The sequence below is a fragment of the Meles meles genome, chromosome 11, assembly GCF_922984935.1.
Source record: "Meles meles chromosome 11, mMelMel3.1 paternal haplotype, whole genome shotgun sequence".
Lineage (NCBI taxonomy): Eukaryota > Metazoa > Chordata > Mammalia > Carnivora > Mustelidae > Meles > Meles meles.
Window position 1 is genome coordinate 75299790 of NC_060076.1, and position 22017 is coordinate 75321806.

Here is a 22017-nt window from a genome sequence, read left to right on the forward strand (position 1 = left end):
GATTCGAAGTGAACATCTAGAAATTAAATAAGATTAAGCTTTTGTTACTATGTCATTTGCTGTTTTGAGCAAAAAGAGACTAAGAATTTTGAGCTTGTGAAAGACTTCCCCAAACATATCTGAATACATCATCAAGCAAGCTAAGAGCAGACGGTCAACTTTCAATGGAGAATTCTTTTCAAGACATGACGTTTTGATTAAAAGAAAAAGAAATGCAGTATTGTCCTTCTCTCATTATTTCATTCTGAGCAGTGTTCAAGGCAAGAGCAATTCAGTGCTCACGATGAAGCTGTAAAAGAGAAAACAATACAAAAGAAGTTTTAATTCAGCTGCTTACAACAGATCACCTTTCCACTGGCTTCTAATCAGCCAGTATCAAAAAGCATAAAAATATGTTCTCAGCCAGAAGTGTTGTCCACTCCAAGTTCATGGAATTGCGGTCCACATTCAGTTTGTGAAAATCAGCCTGTCCCATGGTCATGTCACCTTTTAGTTCATCATACCTGGAGGGGAAGTCAGCCCGCCGTGTCCTTCCTCATACACAGAAACCAGTGGTTATGGGAGATTGGGGGCGAGGGGTGGGGAGAAGCAGGGAGTCAGCACACCGGGGTCCAGGTATACTAGCTTTGTGACCTGTACCCTAGCTCTTTCAACCCCCAGAACTTCAATGACTCCACTTGCTAGTTGGGGATAATGTTTCTTCTCCCACAAAGAAGATAGATGGGAAGCTAATGGGCTAATGCTTGTAACAAGTGCCTTGTACAGTTCCTGGAATATGGGAAGGACTCAGTAAATGATAACAATTATCACTATCTCTCGTTTGTTCAAGAGTTTTATTGAATTACTATAAATACTAGTTCAGTTACAAAAGTGGTAGAAGATGCAGTTAATGGATTGACTTTCAGGTCTGTCACCTGCCCCATAACTACATGGTACTGCTTCCCTAAGGAGATCATATTCGCTTCTCCACAGTTTCAAGCATTTTCTTTTGAGTAGAAAAAATAATCCAATGTCCAAACCCTTTTATCCCAGTGCTATGGGATTCTTTCCCCCGTCCTTAAATGCACATTTCACTGCATTACTTCATGAGGAGGCTAGAAAGCCACAGAAGCATTATTAGTTTTATGTTCTGGAAACCTAGGAATGTGGAGACTTCATTAAAAGTCTGGTCCAAGAAGTTTCACCATATTGTGACCAGCAGCATTAAGTGTGGTAATTTCTCATTAAGTTCTCCAGACTCCTGACCAGGCAGGCGTCAGAAAGCCTGGAGACTCTCCTGGTGCTTAGGGTCCTCATGTGTGACAGTGCAAGGCCAGGAGACCTACACACTTGGCAGTAAGAGCAAGGCAGCCAGATACTCCCATTTTGCAGAAACTAAGGAAGAAAGAAAGAAGAATTAGCAAAATTTACCATGTTCCGTGATCCACTGCATCTAAGAAGATCCCTTATGTCACCTGCAGGACATTTTTACTTTTTCATGGTGGAAAGCCTGCATATCGAGAAGTCAGTATATGATGCTGTTAACATGGAGCTGGTAAATTTAATCACCAGATGAATAAAATTCCCTAAGAGTGGAAGTATTTTTTGCAAAAACAAGTCATGTTGATTCCCCTTATTCCTGACAGTCACATTCTGTACACCTGCTGCAAACACTGGATTAATGAACACTTAATCATTTCCCTTCTAAGGGAAATGCAAGGTTAGGTTCCTGCAAGCCTCTGGTCATAACAATTTTGTCAACTGATCAATACATAACCTGTTTTATGTGTGTTTTGGTTTAAAGATGCTTATTTCTTTATTGAAGATTTTATTTATTTATTAGAGAGAATGAACACCCGAGAGCATGAGCCAGGGAGAGGCAGAGGGAGAGGAGAAGCAGACCCCTGGCTGTGCAGGGAGCCCAGCATGGAGCTCGGTTCCAGGACCCTGAGGCTATGACCTGAGTCCAAGGCAGATGCTCAACCAACAGAGACACCCAGGCACCCCTAAATATGCCTATTTTAAGATATATATTATCGGGGCGCCTGGGTGGCTCAGTGGTTTAAAGCCTCTGCCTTCGGCTCAGGTCATGATCCCAGGGTCCTGGGATTGAGCCCCGCATCGGGCTCTCTGCGGAGAGCCTGCTTCCTCCTCTCTCTCTGCCTGCCTCTCTGCCTACTTGTGGTCTCTGTCTGTCAAATAAATAAATAAAATCTTTAAAAAAAAAAAGATATATATTATCGATTCATCAGCATTGGACTTTTGGCCAATGCTATAACTCCTGCCGAAATAAATTAAGCTGACACATACTTCTTCTCCGTGAGACACTCTACAGCCTCTTGCCCTTAGGAACACTGCATTGCATTTCAGTGCTATGCTTGGGGACCATCTTAAGCAATGAAAAACAACAATTACAACAAAAGCACAAAAGCATGAAAAACATGGCATTAAGTGGACTGCCTCAGGGACACTTTTACACTATGAGAACTGAAACAAGAAGGCAGAGCCTCACCCTGTTGGATGTCAGCTCAGAACAGGCACTGCAGGCAACGCAGGTTTGTTCCCAGGAAGCACCTCGACTGGTGACTTGGGAATTACAGATAAATTTTGGCAAATAAGCAAGTTCACAAATATGACATCCCCAAATAAGGAGAATTGACAATATCAATACACTAAAATCAGCAATAATAGATGAGGTTAAAGGCAGCTTCCAGGAGAAGCAACACGACCTTAGCTTGTGCTAAGGACCCCTGAATTACAGGGAAACCATGCTCAACAGCAGTGCAGGTTGTTCGAAAATATCCTCACATTTCTTACAGATTGATACTACACAGGAGTATGAAACCATCCCTCATACTCAAATTACTTACAGGACATAGAAAGCCTGTCTGATTGCTGCAAAGCACTAAGGCTTGAAAGTGTGCAGTATCTATCCCATGGCTGGCGCGGGTCTGTTTTTCACACACATTTGTCTGACGGGGTTACTACTTGCTGTGCTTTAGGAGCCTCGTCTTGGAGAATTTTGGTTCAGGGCAGAAGCACAGGAAGGTAGTTAGCAATAACGTGTCTACTTGGTATAAGGCTACAAGATCAAGAGTTGGCTCTGAAGGAATCTGGGAGTTTCTGTCAGCTCCTGCTGGCAGCCCTCTCTAAATGTGGTTCTTGAACCAGAAGAACCTTGTTAGGCCTCCCCAGACCTATTGTCTCAGAAGCTCTGAAGGCAAAACACAGCGCCCTGTGGTGCACCCCCACATACCCCCTGCAGCTCTAGCTTGAGAGAGCTGGACCTCAGGAATTTTCCTCATCATGTCCAGGTCACTTGAGTCCTTAGCACAGGCACATGGGTCCTGGATCCATAGTGACATCTCAGATAAGTGAGTTCCTTAGTGAGTAATGAAGCTTTAATTACCTATTTCCCAGAACCAGTACAAAATAATAAACTACCTCAAATGATGGCATGCTTTTAGGACATTATTTCAAGATCAACTTGTATAAAAATTAATGAGTTAATGTGAAGTATTTTAACACATAGCCTATTATTGCCCCATCGATCGAGATAAGTTCATTTGAGTTAAGGAATTTCTTTTTAAGGACAAAAGGAGACTGCATATTCAGATGTAGGGTGTCTTTATGTTGTGTGTTAGTGGAATTTGTGAGGATAGTTGTGTAGATGGAAGCGAGAGTCAGAAAGAAAAGTCTAGTATATTACAGTATCAGAATTATAATGAAATATGACATACACTGTTATAAGAACATCTCTTTTCTTAAGAAAGTCATTTCCCAGTTACCTAAATAAATATTTATTATACTGATTGTGCTCTAGCCATCTAGTAGTCAGCTAAAACTCGATATTGTGAGATATGATCTATATTGAATAAAAGCCAGATTTTACTGAAAATTCCCAACATAGTAAGGGAATGTGTACTTCAGTGTCAAAGGTCTCTGACCTTTTTTGCAGCCTGTGTTCTTCAGACCCATCCTTTACCTCGTTGAAGTTCACTTTCCTCATCTGTAAAACGAGGATATTAGAGAAGTCTAGGTGCTTGATCTAAAATCCTACCTGAGGGGGACACTGAGTTGGATATGCAAGCATTAGCTTGAGAACTCGAGTCTCAGAGAAGAGGAAACATGCCACTTCCAGTCCGCGACAATGGGAGAAGAATTAGGCACAAAACAAGTCAGCTTGAAGAGATTGGGAGCAGGGGGCAACAGTCGAAAAGACTGCAGCCTGGAACAACTCCACAGTCTCACTTTTATTAGATTGAAACAATAGCCAACAGAAGAATCGATGAAGGTCAAATGCTAGTCACAGGTCTTGTGGACAACAAGCAAGGAGGAGGATAAAGTTTATAGTTAACCAAGCACATTCAAAGGACTCATCTAAAAGACAACGGGCACTTCTGGGAAGAGAAAGGAGCGATAACGGAAAAGGGAAGCAGGCAGTATTTCGTTCCACCCGGAGCTGACCCGGCGTTCCCAGGTTCTCGGCTTCTCTGAAGCAGGCAGCATTCCGCCCTGGGCTAGCCAGGCATCCCCAGCTGTCCAGCTTCACGGTCGTATATCGTCCTTCTCCCCAAAGACCTGTTGCCAATACATGTTTTTCTTAAGGCCATATCTAAATGTGCTTGGCGACTAGTAAAATCCTCCAGGGGCTATAGTTTAAGCAACAAATTGTTCTGAGGGGCAGTAGCAGAAACACTTGAAGTAGAGGCAGAAACTGAAAGCCTCAAGTACAGTCGTTCACTGTTAGCTACTGCAAGATAGGATGGGATAGGCAGGACCAGCAAGAATGGTAGCCTGAGGGAAGAAATACTGGGGAGACATCCACGTAAGGGCACAAGGGAATGCTGCCTTCCTGGCCCTAAGGGAATGTATTTGAATGACATTCATACCTAAGGAAAAATGTAATTCCCCCTGGAATTCATCCCACCTCAGGAACCCAGAAGGTTAACAAATGCCTATTGCCATTCCATTATGATGTTGTTTGTGTACTTGACCTCATTATCTGTCCCAGTGGCTATTTTTTCTTAGAATTTGATTTCCAACTTGATTACCTGAACCTGGACCCTTAACCTGCTTCCAGTTAGGCTTGTCTGATCTTAGAAAGGTCTTGATAATAGTTTCAAGAGATTTTACTCAGCTTTTACCACCTTGTTGGAAAATGTTATTGTTATCCAAGTGGAGCGAGGCCCACAGACCAACAGTTCCTAAGAGGAGGGTCACGCCACGGGACACTGGCCACATGGGCAAGAGCCTTTATGGTGGTTTCCATGGGAAAGAATCAGTGAGGCAGGGTAAGCAGGTTTAGGATTAGTTTGGATAATTTTGGTGGGCTTTAGGGCACAGGGGCTGTCCCTCGTTGTCTGGTGCCTGGCCCTCCTGTGATTGGGACAGGCAAATAGTGGCATGGACTATAACAGAGAGGTAAAGAATGCGGGTAGGAGGGTTTGGACTTGGATTGGTTGGCTCGCATATGAAAACCACACTTGCAAGTGAGTCCTTTACTCTCTGGGAACTGGAGCCCTGGGAACAGCAGTCTCTCTAGGGCCACCAAGGCCCTAGATGTCAAAACATCAGAATAAAAAGTTGTATCTCCCGTGACCTCTTTCCCTCTGGCGATTCTCAGCCTCCTTTACATGGTTCTCAGGTATCATAAGAGCAAAAGAAGGGAGCGTCTGCTCAGAATAGGTGAAGTCAAATACCCAAGGAATCGGCTTGTACTTGGGGTCATATCCACAGCAAGTACAGCACAGAGCTATTTGTAGGAGACCCAAGCTTCAAACACACTGTCACTGTTCAGTAGCCCCTAAGAATGTCATCAGCACTAAAAACCTCTGGGTTGTTTCATTTTGTTTGTAATGTGCTGACCAGTAATAGTAACACATAACAAATGATTGTGATAACCCAATGAGATAAGGCACTTTAAAACCATAAAGTACTATGTAAGTTTCAGCATTTATAGTAATTTTAACAACATAAAAGTAGATCGACAGAGGCAAATACTGAAGTGTTTATGGGCGAAATAATGTACCTGGGATTTGCTCTAAAGAACCCCAGAAAAGAAACAAGAAGTAGAGGGGATTAATGACACAAGATTGATAAAATACTGGTTAATACTGAGGGTGAATGATGAGTATGTGGGAATTCTTTACACAAATTTGTGTATTTCTAATATTTTCATAACAAAAATTTTAAGTACAAGTTGAGAGAGAAAAGAAGCATTAGACTTTAGCCATCACTTGAAAATTGCTATTATATAAGTACACAAACTCTATTGTACAATATTTTTTTTTCCTATCATGAATCAAAGGCCCTCTTTCCTTGGACTCCTGGATTACTAAAGCAACTTGATCTTGTCAATGGTTCCAAGTATCTCCAGGCTAAAACTGACTTAGGTTAATCAAATTATTGTTATTATCCATTTGTGTTAAGCAATGGAATTCCTAATGGTAAAACTATAATCAACATGTTATTACTGGTTTACGATGAGAGGTCCTATTCAATTAGGAGATTTCCCGAATCAAAGGCTCTTCACTCTCAAGAGAGCTTCACTGAATAGTGGTGGAGGTTGCTTAATTAGTAAGGTTAAAACATCCTTCAGAAACAAGGTCAAGATGATATTTCTATCTGTGCCAAGTTAATGAAAGAATCCTCCAAAGACTACACTCAGAAATCTTGGTGTGAAAATTCATGAAAGACTTACCAACAGAAGGAAAAGGAAAATATGTTGATATTAATAGTATCAGTGGACTTTTCTTTAAGTACATTGTTGGCATTGGATTTACATAAGCATTTCCTTAAACTTTCCATAAAGTGATCAACTTTTGCTTTGAGCAACCTTTCCCCAAATTCATTATTCTTGTTTGGAAAAATAAGAATCCTTAAAACAACAACCCTCCCAAAATAAAAACAAAAACCAAAAAACAAAAAAAACACAAAAAAACACAAAAACCATAAAGCATAATTCTAAGACGATCAACAGAGGAAATTAAAAAGGATGCGATCCTTGGAGAGTTTTCTTTTCACAATATCTGTAAAGCTACTGAAAGAGATTGAAAAAACACTGAGTTCATCTGTGCAACAAAAGGAGATGACCAACATAAGAGATCCTTTAATCAAAAAGCTACATGTAGTGACAAAGCACTTGATAATCAAGGTCTGTTAGAGAAAAGGAGAGAGGATGAATCTGTACAAATATACTTGGTGGTATTGATCCATTCAAACTGCAAGAAATTGTTCCCTTTATCTTCCCATAACAAGAAAACCTCAGTGAAAAATCCTGGAAAATTCTTTGCTTCATCTGATGAGTCAATTCTGTTTTCCAAACAATTATATTCTTGGTCGATGACATCAACTGTCAAACCCCTCATTTAACTCTATATACTTTTTTTTTTCTTTAGCTAGCTAAAAACTTTATTTCAAACACAAATTAAAAATAGAAAGCTGAGAGCTATTTCCCTGGGTGCCAGAGCAGGGAGGTATCAGGCCAAGGAATTCTCTGTGGCTGGCTGATACCCTTATGTACTGAAGGGGTTGTGATCTTTCCCTTCCTTGCCCCTGGGATGGAGATCCCTCTGCAAGAATGAGACCCTGTGCCAGAGCCCACCTAGCAAGAGGAACTCGTCCTGGGCCAGTCACTGGGAAAGGACAGAGCTGGGCAGCAGGTAGGCCATGGCCAACCATAAGATCCAGTCCTGAGTACCAAAAACCTACCCTCCCCACCCTCTCCACCTCCTGGGACCCCAAACAGAGTAAGGTTGGCCTGTGGAAGGAACTTCATGGACCCTGGCCAGGAGAAGAAAGAGAAGAAAGTCCCAGTGCCGTTCACATCTATTACCTCTGTTCTCTAGAGGGTGAGTCCTGTCTGAGTACTTTAATATAGCTGACAATGATATTAAAATATCGTCCACTCTCTAAAAACAGCAAAATGTTCAAATTAGTATCGGGACACCCAAGTAGTATAAAATAAAACAGGTCACATTATTTAATACTCGCCCACAACCAAAGCTAGCTTGCCCTGGACAGAAGACTTCCACACCCTTCCTGTACTTTCAAACACCACTTTAGTGCTGAGTGTAAACAACAGTTCCGCTAAGAGGAAGAAATGAAAGCTTCACATTTATGGACTGTCTACCTTGTTCCAGGTAAATAAATTTCATAACTTACATTGTTAATAGGGAGGAATTGACCTTGGGTTCTCGACCTATTGATCTCTTATGATCTCTGCATCCCCATCTGCCACTTACTCTGTTAGTATCGTCTTGAACTTTGTCATACCCTGAAATTACTGACTAGGATTTCCCTTATTTAGATCTTGACTTCTTTTCCTTCTAGCTTAGAACTACTTTTCTAGCTACTCTCACTGTGGCCATTCTTCCATCTCATCAAGGCCTTCAAATAACGGTCTAGGTACAAGGGATTTTTCAAATACACACAATTTCTTTAAAAGATAGAAAAGACGTTGTAATGGAAATGTCTATGTGAGCATCTAAAAATAGAGCTCTGGAATTATGGAGATGGGTAGGAAGGGTGTCACAGGTAAAAGTGCCGCACAACCTGCTAGTACTAATTTAGGGTGTGCTTGTTATAAGATATGGAACTAATAATCAGAAACACTGTATAAATGAAGCCCCTAAGCAAATACCATGTGTGTGTTTGGGGGTTCAATGGAGAGGTAACACATGCATGAACATGAGCTGATATGAATACGAGTTCCTGGAGATGAATGTGAGCAAGCTGAAGCAAGACTAAAATCAACAAAATCAGGGGTCTGCCTGTTGCAGGAGGGTCTGAAAATGTACGTGTAATAAAGTAAGCCTTACTTAACAAAGACAGCAGTGGGAGATGTGATGAACATGAGTCCATGTGAAGATTATAAACCCTACATATGTTAACAATTTAAAAACATATGTTATGCCAAAATTGAACTCGTAAAATGAGAGGTTTAGGTGGCATCGTAAGAACAAATTTGGTAAATATATGATATAGAGAATGCAGATTGATATATCTATATCAATATGTATTATGATATAGAGAATGCAATTTTTTAAATTGAGATTTTTAAAAAATCCACCATAAAGACAGTAGAGGAAGACAAAGCATATTTAGACCTTTAAAATTTAGACACAGAAATAATGGGATATATATTGCTCCAGTAGGATCCCAAATCTGTAAATTTCCGTGGCTGCAAGAGACCCAGGGCCAGAAGCAGCCAAGAGGTAGACAGCGATCTGGAAGGTATCCAGAGCTACTGCCATTTATCTAGTATCCTAAAGCAGCCCCCTGGGAATCCACTTAGTGTCTTCTGTTCCTCATGTACTAGTCCAGTTTCTCAGCAAGGTCTCTTCATTTTAACTTATAAATGTCCTACTTCTCTCCAGCTTTTCACTGCCCTTGGACACCATCGTCTCTGGTCCAGACTGCATCAGTAATAATTACTAGATGAGAGCCCTGCTGTTCAAACATGTTTCCCATGTCAGGGGCATCAGCACTATGTGGGAACATGCCAGATATGCAAATTCTCAGGCCATAACCCAGACCCCCTGAATTATAATCTGCACTTTAATAAGACTTCCAGGTAATTCATATGCACATACAATTCTAAGAAGCACTGGACCAAAGGACATTGGAAACTTCCTCCCAATTTTATGGGCCAGTGGTAGTGTAAAACCAAATTAGCTTGTTATGATCTAAAAGCAGAGAGAGCGGCACCTGGGTGGCTCAGTGGATTGAGCCGCTGCCTTCCGCTCGGGTCGTGGTCTCAGGGTCCTGGGATCGAGCCCCGCGTTGGGCTCTCTGCTCCGCGGGGAGCCTGCTTCCTCCTCTCTGCCTCTCTCTCTGCCTGCCTCTCTGCCTACTTGTGATCTCTCTCTCTGTCAAATAAATAAATAAAATCTTTAAAAAATAATAAAAGCAGAGAGAAACAAGAGCCCTAACTTGCTTTTTTTGTTTGTTTGTTTTGTTTTTTAAGATTTTATTTATTTATTTGACAGAGATCACAAGTAGGCAGAGAGGCAGGCAGATAGAGGGGGAAGCAGCCTCCCCACTTAGCAGAGAGCCCAATGCAGGGCTCAATCGCAGGACCCTGAGATCATGCCCTGAGCTGAAGGCAGAGGTTTAACCCACTGAGCCACCCAGGCACCCTAAGAGCCCTCACTTGTTAAGAATACATTTAAATCTTTAAATTTTTCAATGAGGAAGGTTACTCAGAGTTCATGCTTCAATTTGTTGATGTTACTTGTAACTAAGAGTTCTTGAATTGCAGTTTCTGTGTTTGTGATTTGACTCCAGGTGGTGGGAGGGTAGAGACAGGAATTCTCCTAGATCTCCTTGTGACCCCTAATCCAGCACTATAAAAACCAAAAGGACCAGCAGAGTCTTGCTAGTGAAGCAAGTGGGATCTTGAACAACAACACTATAAAGAACCAGAATATCTATATTAAAAATCTGTGTGTTCAAAAACACAGGTGAACCTCAAAACATTATGTTGAGGGAAAGAAACCAAACTCACACAAAAAATACATACTGCTGGAGGGGAGGAGTCAAGATGGTGGAGAAGTAGCAGGCTGAGACTACATCAGGTAGCAGGAGATCAGCTAGATAACTTATCTAAACATTGAAAACACCTACAAATCCAATGGGAGATCGAAGAGAAGAAGAAGAACAATTCTATAAACAGAAAATCAACCACTTTCTGAAAGGTAGGACTGGTGGAGAAGTGAATCCAAAACGACAGGAAGATAGACCACGGGGGGAGGGGTCAGCTCCCAGCAAGCAGAGGAGCAACAGAGCACAAAATCAGGACTTTTAGAAGTTTGTTCCACTGAGGGATATTGGTCCAGAGGCTAAACCAGAGTGAAGCCCATGCGGGGTAGCGTGGCCCCAGGTCCCGCAGGGGGTCAAAGAAGTATCGGGGTGTCAGAGTGTCAGAGCTTGCAGGTATTAAAATGGGGAAGCCGGCTTCAGGGACAGAGCCGAGTAAGCTCTCAGCTCGGGGTTACCTTGAACCAGTTGCAGGTTGGGTGAGCTCGGAGCGCGGCCAGAGGCCAGGGATACGAGAGTGATTGGGTGCTGTTCTCTGGGGGTGCACTGAGGAGTGGGGCCCCGGGCTCTCCGCTCTTCTGGGCCGGAGACTGGGAGGCTGCCATTTTCATTCCCATCCTCCAGAACTCTATGGAAAGCATTCAGGGAACAAAAGATCCTGAAAGCTAACCCAAGCAGATTACTTAGTCTGGCCCCCAGTAAGGGCGGTGCAATTCCTCCTCGGGCAAAGACCGGCCTCTCCCCCAGAAGATCAACAAAAAATCCAGGCAGGACAAAGTTCACCCACCAAGGAAAGCAGGTACAATACCAAGGACAGCAGCAGAATTCCAGAGGAGGAGAAAGCAAAGCACAGAACTCATGGCTTTCTCCCCATGATTCGTTAGTCTTGCGGTTAATTTAATTTTTTTTCTAATTTTTTGTTTCTGCTAATTTTTTTTTAACTTTTACCCTTTTCTTTTTTAACGTTTTTTAACTAGTTTATCTATCTATCTCTCTATATTCTTTCTTTTTTATATTTTTTCTTTATTCGTTTTCTTTTTTTAATTTCTTCTTTTTTTTTCTGAACCTCTTTTTATCCCCTTTCTTAACCCAACAATTTGGGGTCTCTTCTCATTTGGTTAAAGCGCATTTTTCTGGGGTCTTTGCCACCCTTTTAGTATTTTACTTGTTCTTTCATATACTCTTATCTGGACAAAATGAAAAGGTGGAAAAATTCACCACAAAAAAAAGAACAAGAGGCAGTACTGAAGGCTAGGGACCTAATCAACACAGACATTGGTAATATGTCAGGTCTAGAGTTCAGAATGACAATTCTCAAGTTCCTAGCCGGGCTCAAAAAAGGCATGGAAGATATTAGAGAAACCCTCTCTGGAAATATAAAAGCCCTTTCTGGAGAAATAAAAGAACTAAAATCTAACCAATAGAAATTTAAAAAGCTATTAATGAGGTGCAATCAAAAATGGAGGCTCTCACTGCTAGGATAAATGAGGCAGAAGAAAGAATTAGTGATATAGAATACCAAATGACAGAGAATAAAGAAGTTGAGCAAAAGAGGGACAAACAGCTACTGGACCATGAGGGGAGAATTCGAGAGATAAGTGACACCATAAGATGAAACAATATTAGAATAATTGGGATTCCAGAAGAAGAATAAATAGAAAGGGGAGCAGAAGGTCTTTTGGAGAGAATTATTGGAGAGAATTTCCCTAATATGGCAAAGGGAACAAACATCAAATCCAGGAGGTGCAGAGAACCCCCCTAAAATTCAACAAGAATAGGTCCACACCCCATCACCTAATAGTAAAATTTACAAGTCTTAGTGACAAAGAGAAAATCCTGAAAGCAGCCCTGGAAAAGAACTCTGTAACATATAATGATAAAAATATTAGATTGGCAGCAGACTTGTCCACAGAGACCTGGCAGGCTAGAAAGAGCTGGCATGATATATTCAGAGCACTCAATGAGAAAAACATGCAGCCAAGAATACTCTATCCAGCTAGGCTATCATTGAAAATAGAAGGAGAGATAAAAAGCTTCCAGGACTAACAAAAACTGAAAGAATTTGCAAATACCAAACCCGCTCTACAGGAAATATTGAAAGGGGTCTTCTAACCAAAGAGAGACCCTAAAAGTAGTAGATCAGAAAGGAACAGAGGCAATATACCGTAACAGTCCCCTTACAGGCAATACAATGGCACTAAATTAATCTCTCTCAATAGTTACCCTGAATGTTAATGGGCTAAATGTCCCAATCAAAAGACACAGGGTATCAGAATGGATTAAAAAAACAAAACCAATCTGTATGTTGCCTACAAGAAACTCATTTTAGACGCGAAGACACCTCCAGATTTAAAGTGAGGGGGTGGAAAACAATTTCCCATGCTAATGGGCATCAGAAGAAAGCTGGGGTGGCAATCCTTATATCAGATCAATTAGATTTCAAGCCAAAGACTTGAGATGAGGAAGGACACTATATCATACTCCAAGAGTATGTCCAACAAGAAGATCTAACAATTTTAAATATCTATGCCCCTAATGTGGGAGCAGCCAACTATATAAACCAATTAATAAAAAAATCAAAGAAACACATCAATAATAATACAATAATAGTAGGGGACTTTAACACTCCCCTCACTGAAATGGACAGATCATCCAAGCAAAAGATCAACAAGGAAATAAAGACCGTAAGTGACACACTGGACCAGATGGACATCACAGATATATTCAGAACATTTCATCCCAAAGCAACAGAATACACATTCTTCTCTAGTGCACATGGAACCTTCTCCAGAATAGATCACATCCTGGGTCACAAATCAGGTCTCAACCGGTATCAAAAGATTGGGATCATTCCCTGCATATTTTCACACCACAATGCTCTGAAGCTAGAACTTAATCACAAGAGGAAAGCTGGAAAGAACCCAAATACATGGAGACTAAACAGCATCCTTCTAAAGAATGAATGGGTCAACCAGGAAATTAAAGAAGAATTGAAAAAATTCATGGAAACAAATGATAATGAAAACACAGCAGTTCAAAATCTGTGGGACACAGCAAAGGCAGTCCTGAGAGGAAAATATATAGCGGTACAAGCCTTTCTCAAGAAACAAGAAAGGTCTCAAGTACACAACCTAACCCTACACCTAAAGGAGCTGGAGAAAGAACAAGAAAGAAAGACTAAACCGAACAGGAGAAGAGTAATCATAAAGATCAGAGCAGAAATCAATGAAATAGAAACCAAAAAAACAACAGAACAAATCAACAAAACTAGGTTCTGGTTCTTTGAAAGAATTAATAAGATTGATAAACCCCTGGCCAGACTTATCAAAAAGGAGAAAGGACCCAAATAAATAAAATCATAAATGAAAGAGGAGGGATCACAACTAAAACCAAAGAAATACAGACAATTATAAGAACATACTATGAGCAACTCTACACCAACAAATTTGACAATCTGGAAGAAATGGATGCATTCCTAGAGACATATGAACTACCAGAACTGAACCAGGAAGAAATAGAAAACCTGAACAGGCCCATAACCAGTAAGGAGATTGAAACAGTCATTAAAAAATCTCCAAACAAACAAAAGCCCAGGGCCAGACGGTTTCCCAGGGGAATTCTACCAAACATTTAAAGAAGAACTAATTCCTATTCTCCTGAAACTGTTCCAAAAAATAGAAATGGAAGGAAAACTTCCAAACGCATTTTATGAGGCCAGCATCACCTTGATCCCAAAACCAGACAAGGATCCCACCAAAAAAGAGAACTACAGACCAATATCCTTGATGAACACAGATGCAAAAATTCTTACCAAAATACTAGCCAATAGGATTCAACAGTACATTAAGAGGATTATTCACCACTACCAAGTGGGATTTATCCCAGGGCTGTAGGGTTGGTTCAACATCCACTAATCAATCAATGTGATAGAACACATTAATAAAAGAAAGAACAAGAACCATATGATACTCTCAATAGATGCTGAAAAAGCATTTGACAAAGTACAGCATCCCTTCCTGATCAAAACTCTTCAAAGTATAGGGATAGAGGGCACATACCTCAATATCATCAAAGCCATCTATGAAAAACCCACCGCAAATATCATTCTCAATGGAGAAAAACTGAAAGCTTTTCCGCTAAGGTCTGAAACATGGCAGGGATGTCCATTATCACCACTGCTATTCAACATACTACTAGAAGTCCTAGCCTCAGCAATCAGACAAAAAAAGGAAAATTAAAGGCATCCAAATCAGCAAAGAAGAAGTCAAACTATCACTCTTCGCAGATGATATGATATTATATGTGGAAAACCCAAAAGACTCCACTCCAGAACTGCTAGAACTTGTCCAGGAATTCAGTAACGTGTCAGGATATATAATCAATGCACAGAAATCAGTTGCATTTCTCTACCCCAGCAACAAGGCAAAGGAAAGAGAAATTAAGGAGTCAATTCCATTTACAATTGCACCCAAAACTATAAGATACCTAGGAATAAACCTAACCAAGGAGACTAAGAATCTATATGCAGAAAACTACAAAGAACTCATGAAAGAAATTGAGGAAGACACAAAGAAATGGAAAAATGTTCCATGCTCCTGGATTGGAAGAATAAATATTGTGAAAATGTCTATGCTACCTAAAGCAATCTACATATTTAAAGCAATCCCTATCAAAATGCCATCCATTTTCTTCAAAGAAATGGAACAAATAATCCTAAAATTTATATGGAACCAGAAAAGACCTCAAATAGCCAAAGGAATATTGAAAAAGAAAGCCAAAGTTGGCGGCATCACAATTCCAGAGTTCAAGCTCTATTACAAAGCTGTCATCATCAAGACAGCATGGTACTGTCACAAAAACAGACACATAGATCAATGGAACAGAATAGAGAGCCCAGAACTAGACCTTCAACTCTATGGTCAACTAATCTTGAACGAAGCAAGAAAGAATGTCCAATGGAAAAAAGACAACCTCTTCAATAAATGGTGCTGGGAAAATTGGACAGCCACGTGCAGAAAAATGAAATTGGACCACTTCCTTACACCACACATGAAAATAGACTCAAAATGGTTGAAGGACTTCAACGTGAGAAAGGAATCCATCAAAATCCTTGAGGAGAGCACAGGCAGCAATCTCTTTGACCTCAGCCGCAGCAACATCTTCCTAGGATTATCGGCAAAGGCAAGGGAAGCAAGGGCAAAAATGAACTATTGGGATTTCATCAAGATCAAAAGCTTTTGCACAGCAAAGGAAACAGTTAACAAAACCAAAAGACAACTGACAGAATGGGAGAAGATATTTGCAAACGACATATCAGATAAAGGCCTCGTGTCCAAAATCTATAAGGAACTTAGCCAACTCAACACCCAAAGAACAAACAATCCAATCAAGAAATGGGCAGAGGACATGAACAGATATTTCTGCAAAGAAGACATGCAGATGGCCAACAGACACATGAAAAAGTGCCCATATCACTCAGCATCAGGGAAATACAAATCAAAACCACAATGAGATATCATCTCACACCAGTCAGAATGGCTAAAATTAACAAGTCAGGAAATGACAGATGCTGGTGAGGATGCGGAGAAAGGGGAACCCTCCTACACTCTTGGTGGGAATGCAAGCTGGTGCAACCACTCTGGAAAACAGCATGGAGGTTCTTCAAAATGTTGAAAGTAGAACTACCCTATGACCCAGCAATTGCACTACTGGGTATCTACCCTAAAGATACAAATGTAGTGATCCGAAGGGGCACGTGCAACCAAATGTTTATAGCAGCAATGTCTACAATAGCCAAACTTTGGACAGAACCTAGATGTCCATCAGCATGTGAATGGATAAAGAAGGAGTGGTATATATACACAATGGAATACTATGCGGCCATCAAAAGAAATGAAATCTTGCCATTTGCGATGACATGGATGGAACTAGAGGGTATCATGCTTATTGAAATAAGTCAATCAGAGAAAGACAACTATCATATGATCTCCCTGATATGAGGACATGGAGATGCAACATGGGGGGTTAGGGGGATAGGAGAAGAATAAATGAAATGAGATGGGATTGGGAGGGAGACAAACCATAAGTGACTCTTAATCTCACAAAACAAACTAAGGGTTGCTGGGGGGAAGCGTGTTGGGAGAGGGGGAGTGGGCTTCTGGACATTGGGCAGGGTATGTGCTATGGTGAGTGCTGTGAAGTGTGTAAACCTGGCATTCAGCGACCTGTATCCCTGGGGATAAAAAGACATTATATGTTTAAAAAAAATAAAAAAGAAATAAAAAATTAAAAAAATAAAACCTTAAAAAAATACATACTGCTGTATATTTCATTTAAATGAATTTCAAGAAAAGATAAAACTAAGCTATGGTGATAGAAGAATAAGGAACGATTACTTCCAGGGAGAGAGATAGTAGCTAAAGAGAAACATTAGGGAGCTTTCTGGACTGATGGAGTATATCTTAATGTGGGTGGTGATTATATGGATGTAGACACATACTTTGAGTAGTACACATAAAGCTTTGTTCATTTTACTCCATGTAAATTATACTTCAGTAAGACAAAAATAAATCAATAAAAATCATTGCATTAAATCTGAGTTTCATAAAAGGGAAAATTTGGATAAACTTACTTCAGCACAGTATTTTGAAAGTTCATGCTACCAAGTCATGGCTTAAGCCAGAGGTCAGAGAACTAGAGCCTACAGTCACCATATTTATTTCAAAAGAAACAACAAGTTGAATTGGAACACGGACACACCCATTTGTTTATAGAGACTATATGTTCTTCCAAGCCTAAAATATTTACTGTCTGGTGCTTTCCATAAAAGATTTGCCAGTGGGGCACCTGGGTGGTTCAGTGGGTTAAGCCTTTGCCTTTGGCTCATGTCATGATCTCAGGGTCCCAGGATTGAGCCCAGTCCTGGGATCGAGCCCCGCGTTGGGCTCTCTGCTCAGCAGAGAGCCTACTTCCCCCCTCTCTCTGCCTGGCTCTCTGACTACTTGTGATCTCTCTGTCAAATAAATAATCTTAAAAAAAATTGCGAAGTACTGACCTGGGCCAATAGTTTGTAAATTCTGGGGCATTCACGTTTGTCTCAGAGAACCCAGTGAAAGCTATAGATCATTTCTTCAAGAAAATATATAGGTTCTTAAATATAAAATGTTACTTATAATCTCAGGAAGTTCTACCCTCTGAAGCACAGTCATCATCCCCAAATTGAGACCTCCTGTTTGAGGTTTCCATCACCATCTACTAAACCACTCTACTAAGAAGAGTCCACAGGTTGGCTCTATGAACCACAAATGATTGAACTTCCTCCTCACATTCTCATTTGCTCCATGGAACTACTCAGGGTATAGCCAATAATAAAATTGCAAAGATCACAGTACCTAGTCCTGCATCAGTAACTGTATTTTGTTCTTCTAGGTGATAGTCTATATACTAATTAGCCTTAGAATTTTTTCTAAAAATGTCTAGTTTGGTACCAAGGCAGACCAAGAACACCAGAAGTGATGAACTGATGGTCCTTAGCCTCAATACTAGAAAAAAAACACAAAGCAATAGCTTACAGACAAGGGGTGAGCAATGTCACATTCACATGTGAAGATATTGTCATGTTTATTCAATATACCAAGAATAGAGTGAAAGTAAAAACATGGGGACCAAACAATGGCATGTATGTGGATACCCTGAGCTCTTGCACAGCAGGGCCATGCCCACACATCTGTTCAGCCCCTGCAGCACCTTGAATGTTGTAGGAAACTCATAGGCAATAAAGAAATGGATAAATTAAACTAATTTATAAAAACAAAAGTCATTATTTTATAAGTGTTTCAGGCTTCCTGGGAGCAACACGATAGTTTAATTCATTTTGCATTACATAAAAAGACAATTATGAGCGAGGAACACTCCTTGTGTTTCTGTAATGCTTATTTCATATTAATGTGCTCACACAACATATATCAAATGTCTAGTTGGTGGGAGGTCTGCCAACTTATTAGCACCACTTATTGTCCTAAAAGAAAGCACTCAGAGTCATTTGAGGAGGACATGGCATGTTTTGAGCAACTCCTAAATAATAATAATAATGATTACAATAATAATAATAATAAAGGATCTTCACACAATATAAAAACACTCCAGTCAACATGATCTCTGATCTAATGCTAGTTCTACAGATTTTCATTATTGCCTTCCTAGCTGCTGTATGAACAGTGGGTGGCATTCTACAAAAGCTAATTAATGCTAGGATCTCAAATTGCTGAAAATTGAAGGAATGTGCCCCATGCTGACAATTTGCTAATCAAAAAATTGTCATTTCTATCATTGTGGAAGGCTTTAGCCTATCTTATTTTCTTCTCAAATGCCATGTTATATATTCTCCCTTTAATGAGATTGAACACTTTTTTCCTAACAGTAAAAAGGTTTTATGTGTTCATCAGGAGGCTAAATCTCTCTAATTCCAATGAATCAAATACCAAAATGGAAGGAATATATTTCTTTTTGTTTTTTTTAAGATCCCATTCATTTATTTGACAGACAGAGACCACGGGTAGGGAGAGAGGCAGGCAGAGAGAGAAGGGGAGAAGCAAGCTCCCCGCTGAGCAGAGAGCCCAATGCAGGGCTCGATCCCAGGAACCTGAGATCATGACCTGAGCTGAAGGCAGAGGCTTAGCCCACTGAGCCACCCAGGTGCCCCAGAAGGAATATATTTCTGAATGCATTTGCTATTTTTGGTATCAGGTCAATAACAATCCACAGATCTATGATGACACAGACCTCTTAAGTTTATCAAAAAGGCATTTTATTACCCACAATTATATTTTACACAATTATACTTTTAAAGAAAATTAAATGGGCCACTTCATTTGTGGTCGTTAGCATTGTTAAGGCTCCAGAGCAACTGGCATAGATCAGCCTATGCAAAGTGGCCATCTCAGTATGGACAGGTTAATTTTGAAACATGAGCTGACATTAAAAACTCAGAAGCCACATGAGAAACAAGAACAAGAATTGCCAGAAACAACAAGTGGCAAAGTCAGATGCACAGAAGCTGAAGATACTGGAATTTTTAGCTACAGAATATAAAATAAGAATATATGATATTTCTAAAGAAATTCCAGAAAATATTAGAAGTGTGTGCAAATAATGAAAAACTATCAAACTTGGAAAGGCAGATTTGAAGAGAGAAAAAAAAAGGAAGAAAAGAGAGAAAGAGGAAGAGAAGGAAGAAAGAAAAAGGAAGGAAAGAAATCCGAGCATGAAAATGTAATAATTAAAATGTAGAATTCAGGGATGCCTGGGTGCCTCAGTAGGTTAAGTGTGTGCCTTCAGCTCAGGTCATGATCCCAGGGTCCTGGCATCCAGCCCCGCATCTAGCTCCTTGCTCAATGGGGAGACTGCTTCTCCCTTTGCTTGCCGCTCCCTCTGCTTGCCACTCCCCTTGCTTGTGCTCTCTCTCCCTTTCTCTCTGACAAATAAATAAATAAAATCTTTTTTTTAAATGTAGAATTCAATTGATGGATTATATGGCAGGCAGTGGGAGAGTTAATGAGCTAGAAATCGAGATGACAGTTATATGCAGCATGCAAATGTTTACAAATTTGACAAGACGTTGATCTTCCCAAGTAACATATCATTTAAAAATTTTTAATAAATAAATTTCAGAGAGAATTTTTGGAGGAAATTGAGAAAACATTCTAAATATAGTCCAGAAAAATGGAACAGGAAAGAATGAAGAATAAACTGTTTAAAAATAAAATGAAGCCCTTCTCCTTTTATTTAATAGAAATATAATAGAGAAATGTGATGTTAACACAAGAATTGGCAGACACATTAAAGTAATAGAATGGGTAGACATTCTACATATTCTGATGAGGAGGAAAGCTTACTATCTAATAAAGCTTCTAGACCAACAAGATACTATTCAGAAACATACCTAATACTATCTAGCAAATGGTATTAGAAGACTGGCCCAGCTCACAGAAGTCATTCCAAATCATCACTTTACACTAGTGACTAAGTGAGAATGGATTTTTCCTTCTTGCATCTTTAACATCGAATCTCTTTTCCCAGTAGCCAATGAAATGAATCAGCAAAACCTGAGAAAAATGAAAACATCCACAGCTCTTCAACAACAAACCCCCAAAAAGCAAAGGTCATTGAATGTAATACACTTAAAACACCTTTGAAAGAAAATAAATAGATTTTGGAGCCAAGAAGGATCAGTATGACTTGGTTCCCAGTCCCACCCGCAGCCCCAGGATGGCAACAAAATGCTGAGAATTCTCAGCAATTCCTAAAAATTTGAAGAGCAAAATGATTTCTGCGCAATGAGTTTGCAAACAAGATGACTTTTTCTTTGAAAAGATAAGAAAAAGGAAGGCAAAAAACTAAATACTAACAGCAGATAGTTTGGCGTGATAAGAATACAGGTAATTGTATTTTCTTAGTACATTTTTAGTTTCCAAAGAATAAAATCGTAAGAGTTAATTGGGAAAACACATTTTAAAATAGAAAAAGTGGACAAATATTAAGTTCAGGTCTTTTGATGCTTTTTTTAAACTAAAAACAATGGAAGAAAGCATAAAGGAGATTAATATAACTAAATAGTTTTTATAAATCTGAACATGGGAGTTTTTAAATGTAAATGGCAACCTGGCAAAATGCTTACAATGGCTGTAATGGAAAGTTAGTACCCCATATCGAGAGCTCTTAAAAAGAAATAAAACCTCTGAAATATGAACATATATTTCACAGAATAGAAGCATATAATAAACTTGGGATAAACAAATGTTCTACTGGGGCCCCTGGGTGGGTCATTCTGAAGGCTTAGCCTTCAGCTAAAATCAGGATCCTGGGGTCTTGGGATTGAGGCCTGCTTTAGGCTCCCTGCTCAGCGGGAAGCCTGCTTCTCTCCCTCTGCCCTTACCCCTGCTCATGCTCTCTCTCACTCTCTCAAATAAATAAATAAAATCTTTAAAAAATTTTCTATTAAATGTTTAACTCTGCTATCAAAGAACAGCAAATCAAAATGGTAAAGTATACCTACCTAAAGTATACCTACCTAATTCTATCTAAGAAGCAAAAATTTTTATTTAAAATTATAATAATGCTCAGTGCCAGTAAAATGAGGTTTGATTGACATTTTTGCATTCTGCTGGGATACATACTGTTACCACTTTCTAGAAAGCTATTTTACAATATTTATGTTCATGTCCTTGATCCAGTAATTCCACCCCTAAGTCTCTATCCTAAGACTTTTCATCATATTACATACAATAATAAACATACAGAAATCATCCAAATATCTGTTTGTGAGTTTGTACATAAATTTTGTGCAACCATTAAAACTTATTCTTTCAAGGGATATTTAATGAATTGAGAATATTCTTTCAATGCAGTCAATGAAAATAAAAACTACAAAACTATCCTTGTGATCATGGTTCCATTTAAATTATTTTTTTAATATGTAGAAAAAAGACTGAAAGAAAT

At 39.7% G+C, this 22017-nt stretch overlaps 1 protein-coding gene across 1 annotated transcript in view; it reads right to left on the reverse strand.

The window, feature by feature from the left end:
- The window catches only part of LOC123952604 (ras and EF-hand domain-containing protein-like), a 164009-nt gene that overhangs the window by 96040 nt on the left and 45952 nt on the right, over window positions 1-22017 (reverse strand).